The 18,167-nt window shown below is 34.7% G+C and overlaps 1 long non-coding RNA gene across 1 annotated transcript; it reads left to right on the forward strand.

The window, feature by feature from the left end:
• The first annotated feature begins 2,999 nt into the window (after positions 1-2,999).
• Positions 3,000-5,511, forward strand: LOC122197285 (uncharacterized). The gene is made up of 2 exons (XR_006190269.1): positions 3,000-4,163; positions 5,336-5,511. It is a non-coding gene; the product is annotated as an uncharacterized LOC122197285 (long non-coding RNA).
• The last annotated feature ends 12,656 nt before the right edge of the window (positions 5,512-18,167 follow it).

Consider the following 18,167-nt stretch of genomic DNA (forward strand, 5'->3'; position numbering starts at 1 on the left):
ATTTTAGACCTTTCTCGTTTGATGGTTAGTACGGGGAAACATCGGTCTTATCCTTTGGTTTATAAGCTTTTAAAGTTGGTTTTGATATTACCCGTAACGATCGCAAGTGTAGAAAGATGTTTTTCAAAGATGAAACTTTTGAAGACCGACTTGCGTAACAAAATTGGCGATAACTTTTTGAACGATGCATTGCTTTGTAATGTCGAGACCGAAGCACTTGCGAAAGTTGAGAATGAAAAAGTAATGGAGCGGTTTCAAAAGATGTTTGCACGAAGATGACAAATTTAAATTGTAATAGATCGTTGTTATATTATGTTTAATTAGATTTTTTTTTGTATTAAACGTTTTATATTATATTTGACCGGATTTTTTTTATGTTTTATATTATGTTTGACCGGAAAAAAATTGTGCAACCCCTACTATTAATTTCTGTGTCCCCCCTTGTGTGTGTGTGTGTATATATATATATATATATATATATATATATATATATATATATATATATATATATATATATATATATATATATATATATCACTGTTGTAAAAATCCCGACTAGGTCCCGATTAATCCCTAAGCGCTATTTGACCGATTAGATGACACTTAGCGATTAATCCATTCATAAATAATGAGTGAAACATTATAAAACGATGAAATTTTAACATTTTGAAGAAGTTTTATTTCAATGAAAATTATTTGAGGCATGATTAGTGTTGTATTAATCGTATTAACCTATTTTGTTAATCATATTAGTGGTATTTACGAACTTTGATATGATATTATTCATATTTAATTTTTTAAAATTCAACAAATTAACAATTAATGCTACTCGATTAATCCCCCAATAAATTTCCGCTTAGCCGATTAATCCCTTGACCCTAGTCCATCGACTAGCTAACGTCAAATGTTTTTTACAACCTTAATATATATAAATTGTTGAGATGTAAAATGTGTGTGTGTGTATATATATATATATATATATATATATATATATATATATATATATATATATATATATATATATATATATATATATATATATATATATATAAATTAATTGTTGAGATGTAAAACATAATTGTAAAGTTGATGTATGATATATGATAATTAAAAGATAAGTTTGATTGCACTGTGTAGATGATCTTAATTTTTTTTTTTTTTAGTTTTAAATTTTACATGGTCATTGGGGTTAACATTCCTTCTTTGAAATTCTCATAAAGTAATTTATACCGCGAAACAAGAAACAATTATAAATCGAGAGATTTTAAAATAACTTTATCTTTATACATTTAATTTATTTGAGCATTATGATTGAGATTTTATTTATAATGTTTTCTATTTTACAATATCGTAATCTTATATCGGAAGATTCTATCAAAATCAAAAAATTACCTATTTAAAGCATGGAAAATATATCTTCGTCTAACTGTTCACAAAGTAATCAAAAATTTAACAATACGTTTAAAATTGTATTACAAAGAACATAAAATCAGTGTAAAAGTGAAAATTAAAAACGTTAAAAGTGAAAAACTAGCTGTATCTCATAGAGCATAAAGTTGATGTAAATCAAAGAATTGATAGGTTGCATTTCATGCTAATTTTTATCATGTTTTATTATTTTCCACCTTTCTTTGTACATATTTGCTTTATAATCGTGCATTGTATCATATTTCCGTGATTATACTTTAAATGTTGTTATGAGCTACTTTTTGCAAATTATTTATATTTAATGGCAGGTGCGGAGGGCACGAATGAAACTTAAGAGTTGAGAATTTGAAGCAAGATGGTGCACAAAGGTTTGGAAAAAAGAGTGAATAGAAAAAATAAGGCAAAAGTGGAGCAAAAATTTGGAAAGGATTTAGGTGGTCTTTAGATTACTTTTTGATATTAAAATTCATTTTACAAAAATTACTTTTTGGCTAGTGATTTTTTCTAAAAAATAGACTTTAAAATGTATTTGTATTTATTTTTAGGGTAAAAGTCATCTTTTCATGTTAAGAAGCCCAAAAGTCACAAAAAAATAGGATTTTATGAGTTTGAAACACTAACTTTTCTTCCTATACAAAAAATTATTTTAAAAGATCTTTTGTATTACCCAAACATTTTTTAGCCATTTTTTTAACTTTTTGGAAAAATTAAAAGAAAAAAGTTGTTTTAAAAGCAATCCCAAACACCTCCTAACATGAGCGTGTTATCTTTGACATGATAGGTCATTTGAAAAAAATATATTTAAAAAGAGCAAGATACTTTAGAAGTGATACGACCATGTCTATCTTTTCTTATTAGCTGAATCTATAAAAGAAAACTATATGATTTCTTAATTAAGTGACACCAACAAAAATATAAAAAAATCAATAATACTTATTTTAAGATAGATTCGGGTTGTATGCCTTAAAAAATGGACCGGCCAACTCAACCGGTAAAAATCGATCAGGCACCAATTAAAAAATCCAAAAAACAATTGCAATTAAATAGAAAAAGATCGTCTGATGCATTGAGAAACTGGTTGATTATTAGTCAATTTATCAAGTCACGATTAATAAAAAGTATATCTTATGATTATGATTTATAGGATATCAATATATTATGTTTGGTTAAATCTCAATCTTATATTCTTATACCACAAAACTGCAAAATTGCAAAATTGGTCCTTGTGGTTTGAAAAAAACTGTAGACGAGGTCAAAAAAGTTTTTAACTTGCATGAAAGGTCCAAAATCAAGAGTTTCTCGTGAATTTGGTCCAAAAATCAGGAATTTCTCGTAAATTTGGTCCATGATAGACTTGAAATGACGGTTTTGCTCTTTTAACTTATATATATATATATATATATATATATATATATATATATATATATATATATATATATATATATATATATATATATATATATATATATATATATATATTCGTATTTATTTTAACACTTTATTAAATAAATTTTTTTTATAATAAAGAGTTGGGCCTACCCCACCCAATGGTTCTTTTCTCTTTTTCTAAACTAACCTAAATACAACTTCATCTTCAAGAACCCCAAATCAATGCTTCCGCATCGCATCTTCTTCTTTATTTGGATCCTGCAAACTAACATCGATCATATCGCTCGATTCTCCGTTTTGTTCTTTGGGATTAATCTGGTTGGTCTGTTTGTTACAAGACAAATATTTTAACAGCAGGAGCTACTTCTCTTTGAAGCATTCGATCGAGCACATGGAGTGAATAGCTCGTCTTCCCCCTCCAAAGACATGTTTATTAGATTATTTTAACCAAATAGATGTAAATTTTTTCCTTCCACAACCATTCAATTCAAGGAGAAAGGGAGATGGAATATGCAATCATGGATTTAGGGATGCCGAATAAAATAGAAGGAATATCTAGACGTCCCTGTTCTTATTCAGTTCTTATTCAGACTGGTGTTATTTTGATTGAAATTGTTGATTGAAGTTGCTGAAGTGGTGGGTTTGTTGGGCAAGTTTGATTTGTGAATCTCCAAGCACATTCTAATCTCAAAGATGATATAGATTGTCTTCCTTAGGAACGATTGATACGATTTAGTGAATGTGGGATTTAATCGTGTGTTTCATGTAACTATAGAATTTAGTTTTGCAGTGTGGATATTCATAGTGGGTCTTCGCCTGAACTACCTGTGATTTAGGGTTGTTCGGATACTCTACCCTTTTTACCGAAAGAGCTATGGGGTTGTATCGGACTGAATCGAGTATTGGTGTTTTCTTAGAAAATACGATTGTAATGGTTAGGATGCAGGTATTTACTTTTTCCACCCTTAGAATAAAACTTCTTTTGCATAAAGGGTCTCTACATACGTTAGGCGTACATATGCGTACACTTAGCGTACCAGGGAGGATTGGACGCGAGCAGGCACCACGTACGCAGGGAGTATGTGGCTTAAGACCAAAACCCTTACTTTAGGGAAAGGACCCTATTTAAACACACTTATGTCATTTGGACCAAACCCTAAACAACCTCCATTTCCTCTTTTCGTCCTTAAACCCTATATTTGCAAGAGAGTGTGATTTTTGAGCCTAAAGGTGATTTTGGTGGCCATTTTAGTGGGTTTGCAAGAAGGAGAAGGTGGTGTTCAAGCCATGAACATGGGAAGACCTTGTGGATCCTGCATCTAGAGCATCTTGAAGAGCTTTTGAAGGTAAAAAACTTACATCCTGCTAATCCTTTTTGTTAGTTGATTAACGGGTTTTGTAGAAGTCCACTTTTGAGTCCCCAAATTCTCTCTTGTGAGTTTGAGCAATTCCAAAGGTTAGATCTGATGTTCTTTGGCTTGGTTAAAGCATAAAAATGCTAACTTGATGACTACTATGGCTCCAAGCATAAGTTAAGATCTTAGGAAGAGTCTTAATGGATAAAATGGGATGTTGGGTTCACATATGGCAAGCAAGGGTATAAAGTTGCCAACTTTATGCTTTAGGACCTTTAAAATAACCAAGATCTGGGATTTTGACAAGATGTCTTCTGCATTAAGCACTTAACAGATTTTGGTGCAAAGCAGCTTGTATGCTGGGCGTACTAGGTTGTACGATACACGTATAACCCATGAAATTAGTACGCTAGGTATATTGAAGAGGTACGCTGGGCGTACGCTCCCAGTAGACTTTGGGCCTCCGGCGGATTTTTGAGCCATTTGGGCCCTAATTAGTCTTAGGCATGTATCTTCTAGTGTAGTGGGCCTCTGAACTTATTATTGGGTCATTGATGGCATGAATGGGCCTTTTTGGGCCTTGTGGCCTACTATTGATTTGGGTCTTGGATGTTAGGCCCATTATCGGAGGGAAGACTTTTGGGCCTTATTAGAGGAGTTTGGACTTAGGAATTGGGCATATGTCTTGGATTCATGATTCAATTCTAATTAGGATAAATCGTGTTTATTTAGTGTGAGATTACTGGACCAACAGCTGAGCAATATTTTATCAACAGTCTGAGGTGAGTTCTCTCACTATATCAATGGGTCAAAGGCACCAATGTCGGCCTATCATTTGACAAAGAAGATGGATAGTTTTTATGTGTTTGTCTGTTTGTCTGAAGACCATGGGGGTAGCCCATGACACTTGGATATAAGACCACGGGGGTAGCCCGTGACATTCCAGGTTAAGACCATAGGGGGAGCTCATGATACTTGGATATCAAATCACAGGGGTAGCCCGTAGTTTTCCAGGTTAAGACCAGGGGGAGTCCTTGACACTTAAGACTATGGGGGTAGCTCATGGCAACTATATTTGTTGCGTAGTATTATGTGGTTGTATGTAGTGTGATATTTTTGGAAACTTACTAAGTTTTTTCTTACAGTTTATTTGGGTGTTTCAGGTACTTGCGGTACAAAAGGGAAGAGCCCGACTTGATGGTGCAACATTCACTCTCCAACACTTTCTGCATTTATCTGTTTTGATACTCAGATATTTGATACAATATGATGTAATGAATTTTTGGGAACATATTATTATTAAATTTCTATTATTAAAAATAAAAAAATTTACCGGGTTTTTGGGTTGTTACAACGATATTTGGAATAGATCTTTAAAGAAACAAACATTTGAAAGCTTTTTAGGCATGAATCTTTGTTCAAAGAGAGCAGTATTTGTGAAGCAAACACACACATACACATAGAATTTATGAGAATAAATGGTGGTCGGATTTGCAGGTAGAGGACGAAGAAGAGTAGGTAGACGAAGAAAGTCAAAGAGATAGAGGGATAAAGAAGGGGAAGGTATGGGGGCGTAGGGTGTAAGGTATGATTTTCTTTTTTCTATTATTTTTTATAATTATTAAAATATAAAAGTTAATAAAGAAAATGTAAATAAGAAATAATAAAGACAAAATAGTCATTTTAATTTTTTTAGGATCAAAACCATAGGAAATTCCTGATTTTGGATCTTACATGTAAGTCGGAAACCTTTTGAACCATATCTATAGTTTTTGCGGAACCACAATGGCCAATTTTACAGTTTAGTCTTCTTATTTTTATATGGTCACTTTTTTTTGGTCATTGAGTATATATAAATAAAAGTATGTAAAAAATTTTATTATTTTAAATTAATTTCGAGCAATTAAAAATGTTTACAATACTAAAATATGAATACCACTAAAGTGAGCACACAACATAAAAGGACAAAAGGTTTTGCTTTTACAGTTCTACATTTGACAATAGACTCAGACCATATCTGTCATAGCAATTTTATAGAGGCTACTTTTCCCCTGTACCACAAATTATAATTAGAAAGCAACCAAGCAAGAACAAATAAGATGAATATGTAAAAGACAATAATGGATATAAAGCAAAACCTCATAGACAAGAGGAGATCCTCATTGAGGTTTAAGGCTGCTGGGTGTGGGTGCGGTCCAATACCGCATTTTGTGCCACATAGGACGGGAATACCGTCCCCAGACCGCGGTTTGGTGCGGTCTTGGCCGCAGTGCGGTCCTCCAAAGCCGTGCATTTTGATTGGTTGAGGAAAGATTGAGCCGTTGAACATTTTTTTTGTTTTTTCTTTCCTATATATATACATATCAACTTAAATTTTTTTCACAACACAATCTCCTCTATCTTTTATTTTTTTTTTAAAAAATCACCACTCTCTCAAAAATGTCCTTCATGTGTGTGTGTGTGTGTGTTTTTTTTTTTTTTTTTTTTTTTTTTAAGTAACGCAATGTATTGTTTTTTTTAATTTTCAAATAATGAAAAATTATGTTTTTTTTTTATTAAAATAGAAGTTATATTAAATTAAAATAGTTAAAAAAGGAAAGATTTATTAAATTAAAATACTTAAAAAAAACAAAAAAATAAAAGAAATGAAAAGTGTGGTACCACACCCTTCATATGGCAAGAAACCACACTTGAGTGGTAAAAAGTGACATGACGCTTATGTGGCGGGGGAGGGAGTGCGGTTTCGGTAGCACCACTCCCTCCAGCCTAGTAAACTCGCCCTCGGCGAGAGGCCGGTCATACATAAAGGCACATAGATTGGGAGTATTTGGCAGTGTTTGACGTCAATTTTAAAGGGGCAAACAGAAACAAGAAAAGTACTATTAACATTTTTTAATTTTCACCTTTAGATTTCTTTTATCTACTTTTTCTGGATTTATAAAACTTAAAAACACATAAGGAGATTAGGATTTTTTTAGTTTTCACCTTTAGATTTCTTTTATCTACTTTTTTTGGATTTATAAAACTTAAATATACATGAGGAAGTCATGGACTGTGGGCTTCTTTCTATTAGAGTAGTTTATTTATTTATTAATATTTTGAGAGTGAGAATTATTAATTTGTTCTCCATCCTATACTTTAAAATAAATGTTGTCTTTAGAAACTTATTTTTTCTAAGTCTGAAATGATTTTTTCCAAGATATTTTCTAAAAACTTCAAGGCATGTCCTTGACTTTTTACAAGATAATTCTTATTTTTTTTTCTATATATATTTTAAATTAAATTGAAATTTTAGGTAGGTCATGGGACCTACCTTCAGCCTTACGCCCTTACTAGACTAGTCCTTGGTCATTAGCACGACAAGAGCATGTCAATAAATACACTATTATATTCTTAAGTGACACAACCATGTTACCTTTTAGGCAAGACATGATATGGTTTTGTCAACCGTTTGTCAACCCACATTTCGTTTTTTGTTTTTAAGTGTTATTTTCGAGGAATTAAGGTGTGAATCAGTTTCGAAAAAACAGGCGTCGACTATCTTCTCTAGGGAATGAAATTTTATCCTAAGAATGACGCATTGCTTCTTAAATTCATATCATACAAATATTTTAAAGGTTTTTTTTTTTTTTTTTGAAGTGGGACGTATTTTAAATCCCCACTTAATGTTTGTAAGAGATTTTGAGAAAAAACAGTTTTTGAGATGAACACAACGTTCAATGTTTAGAAATGTTTTTAATACATTTTGAGTTTCACTCATGATCATATGTATACATAAATTGATTGGGATTGATATTAGTGTGGTCCTACACTATCATATGACTTGGAAATTTTAGATTACCTTTCACTTGAAATCCTTCACATGTTTATATGTAAGCTTTCACATGTATCATATAAAAGATTGATATTTTAATGTTGAAGCCTAGATATTTGAAATGTGTTACCTAATATTCGATATGTATGCTTCATTATGTAACATCCTAAAAATCCAGATTAGGAGATTAGAATATATTAATGATATGGATTATATGTTGGGTTATGAGGGATCTAAAATGCCACAAATGCGGAACACGAATAAACTCATAAGCCAAAAGACGGACCCATGTTCAACCAAATCAATTTCAACGAATAACAACATCAGATGAATAAAGAAACATACCCTTATAGTACTTTGAAACACCAGTAGATCTTTGATGGAGAGTGGATTGTTAAGAGTCCAACGTAGATGTAACATCCAGTTTCGAAAAGTTTCTGATTTCGGGATAACGGACCATAATTTGATCGAGTAAAGGTCTTGGGATTCAACGGAACAAAGTTTAGATCTTAATATATGTTGATAATGTTGGTTATGCATTTTAAGCCCTTGAATTGTGCTTTGGAGCTAAAATGGTAAATTAGGAAAAAGTGATATTTTGGATCCTTTGTATGTACTAATGAGCTAAGTTCGGTATGAATTAAGTTGAATTAGTTAGATAGGATTATGTGGCTCGTTAATACCTTCGCGTGCATATAAAGATCACTAAAAACAGGTTTGGAACGAAGAAGTTATGACAGATTGAAGGTAGAATAGAAAGTTGTGGAATCCCATAACCACAACGTGGTGAGAAGTTCACCACAGGGTGGTGAGCTGTGCAACCCAAGCCCATAAAAGTAGTTTTTTCTATATTTAAAGTCTCTACCTCGTGTTTTAGGTCATTTTTTTGGTCTCCATCACATCAAGAGCTCATTGGGAGCAAACCTTAGCCTCCATTTCATAATTTTGAGCATCTCCTCTCTCCTCTCATCTATTTTTGGTGCTTTTAGGTTGATTTGGTGTCGTTGCTTGCAACATTGATTGTGGGAGATTGATCCTTGAAGAAGTCAACCTTCATTCACTTTCTGGACCTTTTTAAGCCACAAAGTTCCATGCTTTATTGGGTTTAACCTTTGGATATATGTGATGGGTTTTAGCCATAAGAACTTTCCTATGTGCGCATGCAAAACCCTAATGCTTGGATCTAGGCTTTCTAATTAAACATGCTTTGAATCCAAGACTTCTAATGACTATTTAGGTGTAATAACAATATTGAAACAGATCTAGAATCATACCTTTGAATCCCTTGTTGATCTTGTTGTCTTGGAGCTTCTAGAGTCACAATTGTCACTCTTCTAATGGCTTACAAACACCAAATAGCAAGGAGGATGATTTGGGAGAGAGGAGAGGGGAGGAAATCGGCCAGGGTTCTCTTACTTTAGATGAAGTACCGATTTCCCTTTGCCATAGGGTCTATTTATACTTGTAGACTCCTTAAGGGTTACAACCTAAACCCTAATTGGATAATCTTCTCTTAAGGCTATCCAAATCCATTCCTTAGATAAGCAATGGACGATTCAAGCTATCCTTTAGCTTCTAGAATCCATCTAATCCATATCTATATGGATTTACAGTCTAAAGTTTAACTATCAAACAATTGACAGTTTATACCCTCTTATTTAATTAATCTCTTTAAGTCAGCAAATTAATTCCAATTAATTCTATGACTTATATTAATCAAATAACAATATATTATTCTTTATATTATTCTCATAATATACTAATAATATTTACTCTCTCTTAATAAATCATCCTATCAAGTTGCTATGGTGAAGGCAACCCAAAAGGACCATGCACAACCGGGTCAATTACTTGCCTAATATAGTTGCAGCCTTAGACACTATTCCAACAATATGAGTATCTTGTGTGTTGGGTCTATTTTATGTTGTTTTGGTCCCAAAACCTTTATGTCCTTCGAGTTTGATGAACTACAAAACTTCCATGTGATATATTTAGCATCTGGACCTTTGTTAATGAAGAAATGGGGTTTGCTTTGAGTCCATGCACAAGTTATGACCTTTTATGAGGTTTTTGGACTTAAGGTTTTAGATCTTGACTTATTGGGATGTCATGTAATAAGGGATAAAGTTGGAAACTTTATCCATTAAGACTTTTAAAAGAATCATATATGAGATTTTGAGCTCTGGATGTTAAGGGTTAAGTGCTTAACCCATTAAGCTGTTTGGGGCTTTGGTCACAACGTTGTGATGTGTAGACCACAACTCGGTGTCGAGCTCAATCGCGAGTATTATGTCTTCTAACCACCATGGCACAACCATAGAGTTGGCCATGACGCGGTGACATGATCTTTGACTTTGACCGTTGACTTTTTAACCAGGTTGACTTTTGGTCAAATTGAGGGTTTTAGGTGTTAAACTGATGTTTAACGTCTAATTAACGTTTAAGTGGTTCGTAGCACCATCCTTTACTTTTGTACAAGCTATGGTATTTTTCTGCTCGACTATGAGGTGAGTCTTCTCACTATACTTTGTACTACATTATAGATTCTTTGTACGTTAGGATGTTGATATGTTGTAGTGAACTATTAGGCAGGTAGATTTGTTATAATTACATGGGATTATTTGTTTGGTATTTTTTGTGTATATGTATATGTTGACGTATTATAGGTGGGTTGAGGGAGGTCCAACTGTGTCCTAAAGGGCAAGATACCCCCCGCACGCATTTTATGCATGCATTGTATGTGTATTATTGTGTGGGGTATTTTGGAGAACTCAATAAGCTTTGGCTTACAATTATGGATTTAAATGTTTCAGGTACTTCTGAGGATCGGGGAAAAGCAAAGGTGTGACTACACACACTTTCCAATTGTCTTTGTGGTTTTGGAAAAACGTTTTGATGTGATACTCTGATTTGGATTTATGTTGTGAAACAAATATTTTGGTGTTGTTTGGTTTTATGAACTCGACTTTTATTTCTTTTAAAATTTCAAAAATTTTACTATGGTTATTGGGACGTTAGAAGTTGGTATAAGATCCATGGTTTGAGGGATTTGGATTAACACTTGTGTGATTCTAAACTCAAACTAAGGATTTGAGAATTTTTACAAACCTTTTTTTAAAAGAATGATTTTAAAAGGAGAAAAAAAGATGTGATGTGTACAGTCAGCCGAATCTGAAAGGAAAGTGATCTCCCGAAATATCCATACTTGTTATATATCTGCTAATATGGGAATTGTTAGAAATGCATGCTAGTGGGTATGCTAAGGATCCTTCATGAATTGCATGTTTGAATTGCCTGATATTTGTGATGCCTTGTAGCCTAAGAGATTGCGTGAGGTTTAGACTGATACTGTTAGTTGCTAAGTGTATTCTTTAAAGTTGTACATGATTAGGATCCTATATCCTTAGAATGCCTAATTTATCCTTACTTCATGTTCATTGTTTGGTTGGGGGCTTAGGGTAGAATCATTTATTTGTTTGTCTATCCGATCTTGTATTACGTACGACTTGCATATACAAGGCACCCATCGGTGTTAGTAGTGACTTATAGCGGTGTGGGGGCATGGTCGAGGAAAATCGTATGATGAGAATCTAGGAAGTTTTTTTTTGTGGCTCTTCGGGGCGTATAGGTGTTTGTCAGTACACCTAGCAGTGGACGAGTGTAACACCCTCAAATTTGGTCTAGGCAAATAAGTTATTATAAGCAATAATAATGAATTTTAAATATGAGATTATTTAGGATGAATAATTTTAACCAATTTGTATTATATGTGACAAGGATTTCGTACATATGAAGAACGCTAAAATCTGACTTCGTATGAATAAGTTATGCTTCTTCGAAGTTTCGTCATTAAACCGACACGACTCCTCGTATCTTAAAAAGTGAATTTTTGATAAATTAATTTTTAGCCTAATAGATCTTGACAAAAGTCATATAAATCGTTAAACTGAGAGCGTGCATGTAGATAACGCTCAAATCATACTTCATAAGGTGAAGTTATGATTTTTCTAATATTTTAGCATAACAATGTTAGCACAAAAACCGAAATAGAAATCAGTCGATTGTTAGGAAAAACAATCTAAACGAGAGTTGCAGATCTCATTCATACCTATCTGTCGATATAAAGACAGTCGAGAACGGATATCGTATAAAGGAGTTATGAATTTTAAACAAACTTTATCAATCTAATCCTGTTCAAAATATAGCTTTAAAAATAATTCAAAATTAGCCGAAGGAGTCTAATATATAGCTACCAACCGGTTCCAATCTGCCAACACCTCCGACGATGATTTCCCCCATGTCTAATGACACCGTTTTCATGTAAGATAGTGATAGGACGATGTGGAGTTGGTGATAGTATTTGGGTGAATCGACAACAAATTACACAAATATCCACCACTACTGCCCTCCTGTGTTTCAAGAACACACCCAAAATTGTACTACCCACCTCCATCTCCAGTAGCACCTACACCCGAACCTTCCTTCTACTACCCACCTTTAGTGTCACATATGCAACCTTTAATGCCTTTCAGATCCATCTCTTTTTGACTCTTACAATTTTGTGTTTGAGTTTTTTTTAATGAAAATAAAAAAATTATAATTCTTTTTGTGTTTTCTCCACAACAGCCTGTTATGTATGGTCCCCATACCACATCGTATCAACCACGACAACCATATTTCAATCCAAACGTCCCACATGTATTATTATTACTTAATAGTTAGTTGAAGTAAAATAATTTATTTTATAAAGTTTTGTGTAAATTAATTTTAAGAATATATATATATATATATATATATATATATATATATATATATATATATATATTAAAACTAATTATTGTGTTATTGTATGCATAAATGTGGGCCAATCATTTTACTTATTTTAAGAAAGTGATTAACTCATATTATTGAATTAAAAATAATTGAAAAATACCATTCAATTTAACTAGAAGGGTATTTTAGTCAATTAATACAAACTTAATAAAGGAAATTTGCATATTTTAAGGGATCATAGATTCTATTAATTTTAAAAATCTGAATTTTAATAATTATAAGGTTTTTAAATCGGACATTCTGACAAAATATGTTTATGACTATATTCAAAAGTAAAAATATTCTTGAGTCGTAAATAATAAAAATATTTTTGAACCTATTTCTTGATCATGAATTTAAAAACTTCTTGTAGAATAACAAATTCTTGAACAATAAATTGAAGAATAAAAACAAAAAATACATTATTTCTTATAGAATACGGATAACAATTGTTAAGAATTACATTTATTGTTAAAGAATAAAACTAAAAAACTTTCAAAACGGGAAAGAAAACATCAAAAATCTAACAACGACTAATACATTCTAAAAGAATAATATGGTCCGTTTCAATTTTGTGGTCCGTTCTTCAAGCATCAACTTCTGTGATTCCAACAGAATTGGAATTTGTGATTCCATTCCAACATAATTGGAATTCGTGATTCCATTCGAATAGAATTGAAATCTCACCAATATCATCAATTGAATCATCTACATAAAACATACTTGATACCTTTTCAAAATTCAATCTTGTCAAGATCCTCCAATGTCCACATAAATGAAGTGTTAAATCATAAGGAAAAAAAACATAAATTGTAATATGAATCAATTCATAAAATGCAGCCAAAAAACTGCTCATTCTGATATGTATATTAGTCCCAAATAAAATCAATTTCCCAACAACGATTGTTAATGAGGAACTTTCCATCCCAACTAGCACACACCAAGACAAAATGAGTAATACACAGAAGATTTGAAGAGAATTATTACGACCAAGAACAACAAATTAGCGGTGATGACGAAATCAATATCACCATGAATCATGTTAATAAGGAACTTTCCATGGCTTCTTTGACTATTTCTCCCTGAATAACGAATTAAAATCAGAAAATATATATACTCCATTCACAATGAAGCTCACACATATTACATTGCATCACTATGTGAAAACACAAACACTAATGACACATACATATAATTACTTCGTCTGGCTTTTCATCGAATACATGGAGTGCAAGTTTGGTGCACAATCACAAATTATCAATAACAAAACCAAACATGACCATTTGAAGGAGGAGACAATGGCATCTGATAAGTTTGACCACATTCAATAATAAATATCAACAACTTCACAACGACAATTCAATAAAGAGGTGGAAAATAGGAATCGAGTTGAATCGACAAAAAGAGGCGATTACCTGATGGTGAATGCGATTTCATTCTGATGGAGGAAAGGGATTAGATTCACATTTTATTTACCTGTTGATTGTGTGTGTGCGCGCGAAAATAGCAGAACCACCGATTGGAAGCAGCTATTGATCGGAAGCAGCAAACAGGGGGAAGCAGCGATCGTATCTTTGTTCTGTTTTGGAGCTAGGGTTATGAATGGGATAGTATACAATTTGTTTATTGTTTTAAAAAGGAATAAATGTATGTCAAAGTATTTACCATAATTATAGAAGTGTATTTGTATAAATTATTTATCAAATTACTAAATTACCCTCATTTATTTGTTTGATTATTTATTTATTTTTTAAATATTGATTGGTCCACATTTATGCATACAATAACACAATAATTAGTTTTAACACCTGAACCTAGATCTCTCTCTCTCTCTCTCTCTCTCTCTCTATATATATATATATATATATATATATATATATATATATATATATATATATTTGTATGACTCAGTATGGGAAGCAAATGCTTCTTGGTCAACCCCGACAGATGGTTTACATGCCCCCTTATCCTCCAGTAAAAAACTCAACTTTTTAATATTTTTGGTTGATGCTTGATAGCATTTATTTGTTTAAATGCGGTATGATATTCAACATTTGGTTTAATTTTTGATGACCATTTGTATCTAAATATACAAACAAAGCAATAAATAAAACAAATAAAAAAACTTCACACAAGTTTATGTAGTATAATTTTTCTATAATGACGAAAATGCCCCTCCTATTTGTAGGAGGGAAAGTGTATAATTTTTTTATAATGACAAAAATGTCCCTCTTATTTGTGGTGATAGGAGATACAGTACAAAGGAAGAGACTTATAGGCAACATCTTCAGAAGAACCTCCACTCCATTGTGAATTTCAGGACTGATTGGAACGGTTTTTTTTTTGCTCTAGCAAATCCAGCAGCCGATATATGAGACCTGAAACATAATGAATGATGATGATTCAGAAAACATAGATTTGTTTGTAGCACCTGGTTCCTGGTATGTGAAATTTATCTAAGTGTTTTGCATTTTTAGCCTTGGACTCGGCGAGTTGTAGTGGTGCGAGACAGGGTAAGGCGACAGTGAGCGAGGTTCCAGTGGTGCGAGACTACACTGATGTGTTCCCGAAGGAGCTTCCTGGAATACCTCCGGAGCGTCAGGTAGAGTTCAGGATCGACCTAGTTCCTGGTGCGGCTACGATAGCCAAGGCACCCTATCGGTTGGCTCCTCCCGAGATGCAGGAGTTGTCTACGCAGCCGCAGGAGCTGCTAGACAAGGGATTTATTTGACCGAGCAGTTCACCCTGGGGAGCCCCGATCCTGTTTGTGAAGAAGAAGGACGGGTCGCATCGGATGTGTATAGATTACCGGGAGCTGAATAAGGTAACGGTGAAGAACCGTTACCCACTCCCGAGGATTGATGACCTCTTTGATCAGTTACAGGGAGCATCTTAGTTCTCCAAGATCGATTTGCATTCAAGTTATCATCAGATGAGGGTCAGAGAGGAGGATGTACAGAAGACCGTGTTTCGGACGCGTTATGGTCATTATGAGTTCGTGGTGATGCCGTTTGGGCTCACCAATGCTCCTGCCACGTTCATGGACCTCATGAACCGCGTGTGTAGACCGATGTTGGATCGGTTTGTGATAGTTTTCATTGATGACATCTTGGTTTATTCCAAGACGCAGGAGGAGCACGAGGAGCATCTGAGATAGGTTTTGGAGACCTTGAGGAGGGAGAGCGTGTATGCCAAGTTCTCAAAATGTGAGTTTTGGTTGCGCGAGGTGCAGTTTCTTGGGCAACTTGTCAACCAGAACGGGATTTTAGTAGACCCGGTCAAGGTGGAGGCCGTGATGTGATGGGAGGTTCCGAAGTCTCCATCCGAGATTCGGAGTTTCCTAGGATTAGCAGGCTACTATCAGAGATTCATTCAGGATTTCTCCAAGATAGCCGTACCCCTGACACGGTTGACTAGGAAAGCCGTGGTCTTTCGATGGGGGCCTGAGCAGTAGGCAGCGTTCGATATTTTGAGGCGGAGATTGTGCGAGGCGCCAGTCTTAGCCCTGCCTGAGGGCGTTGAGGATTTTGTGGTATACTGTGATGCGAGTCAATGCCCTGACTCAGCGAGTCCAAGTCAATCTTCTTGCCTCAAGAACAGACTCGACGAGTTGTTCATACAGCTCGGCGAGTCTCAGCATAGCATGTTCTTCGGATGAAGATGAACTCGACGAGTTGTTCATACAACTCGGCGAGTAGGATGAAGGACTATGGGACATCGGTTAGAAGAAAACTCATCGAGTCAATGCCTAACTCGACGATTAAAGACGGGATTATGGTCAATCGAATGGATAGGGACTCGGCGAGTTAGCAAGCCAACTCGGCGAGTCGGGTCAATTGGAAGTTGACTTTGACTTTGACTCTTAGCTTGGTTAGGGATAAATGGTCATTTTACCCTGAGGTCGGTTAGCAGTATTTGACTGAGTGTCTTGTGGGAATTATAGCCGGAGGATTTCCGGGGCAACAGCAGCAGAAGACAGTCAGTTCCCACGCAGATCAGCAGCTACTTTGAGGTGAGTTACCTTCCAGTAGCGGTGGGTATACGGCCACAATGCCGGCCCACCAGTAGGAATTGTATGATAGATGTTTGTCTCTGTGATATTCATCTAGGGTTGCTACTACCTGTGATATGTTATTGTGCTACTATGATATGATGTTATGTGCTAGTGACAGTAGGGGGAGATATTCCCCCAGCATACCGGTCGATAGGGCCGAAGGGGCGGTCGTGCCCAGCCATGCTAGATAGATTATGTGATATATGTGTTATGTGGTAGTAGTAGGGGTGAAATAGTCCCCAGTATCCTGTTGAGAGGACCGAAGGGGAGGCCAGCTCCCAGATATGCTAGTCAGCATCCGGTCGAGAGGACCAAAGGGGAGACCAGCACCCAGATATGCTAGTTAGTATCCGATCGAGAGGACCGAAGGGGAGGCCAGCTCCCAGATATACTAGTCTGTATCCGGTCGAGAGGACCGAAGGGGTAGGTCGGGCACCCAGATATGCCTGACAATATATGTATGTTATGTGATTGTATGGTATGTGGTATGATGGGGGAACTCACTAAGCTTTATGCTTACTGTTTTCAGTTTTAGTTTCAGGTACCTCTTCTTCGAAGGGGAATGAGCTGGCACGGTAGCGGCACATCACATACATGCTTTGTATTCCGCACTATAAGATCTTCCTGGGGATTGTACTCTGACATTATTATGTTTTATAAAATGGTTTCCATACATGCAACACCTTTTATGAAATGATATGATCGGTGAATGTTTTATTTCTAATGTTTTGCAAAGTATATGTTTTAAAAAAAATGAAATTTTTGGCTCGTATTTTTGGGACGTTACAAGTTGGTATCAGAGCCCTGGTTTGAGGGATTCGGACACACCTTCGGGGGGGGGGGGGTGTCTGAACTCAAATTGATGGATTAAAAGATTTTAAAGAAGAAAATATTTTCTAAAAAGCTATGTAAAGAGTTTTAAGAAAGAACGAAGTGTGTGATGTGCGCGACCGGCCGAGCTCAAGTAAGTATTCCCCAAAGTACCCATACAAGCTTATGTTATGTTTATCAGTTTCAGTAGAACAACATGCTAGAATAGGACTAAGGATATAGGGTGATGCCTTATGTGCCTGCTTTATGTGCTTCAGTGTATGAAAATTGCATGCTAGAATTGAGTAGTCGGCAGTAGGATAGCCTGTTTAGGTTATGCCTGATAGTATGAGTTTAGCATTGTATGCTAGTTCAGCTTCTCTCTATGAGGATGGACTTGCTTGAGATTGATCCCTTTTGTCTGAATGCCGCTTGCTTTGTGCTTCGTGGGAATCTGAGTGATGGGAATTAGACATTAGGTGAATACGTAACGTCACATGTGATT

Source organism: Lactuca sativa, chromosome 4 (genome assembly GCF_002870075.4).
Source record: "Lactuca sativa cultivar Salinas chromosome 4, Lsat_Salinas_v11, whole genome shotgun sequence".
In the NCBI taxonomy this organism is placed as follows: domain Eukaryota; kingdom Viridiplantae; phylum Streptophyta; class Magnoliopsida; order Asterales; family Asteraceae; genus Lactuca; species Lactuca sativa.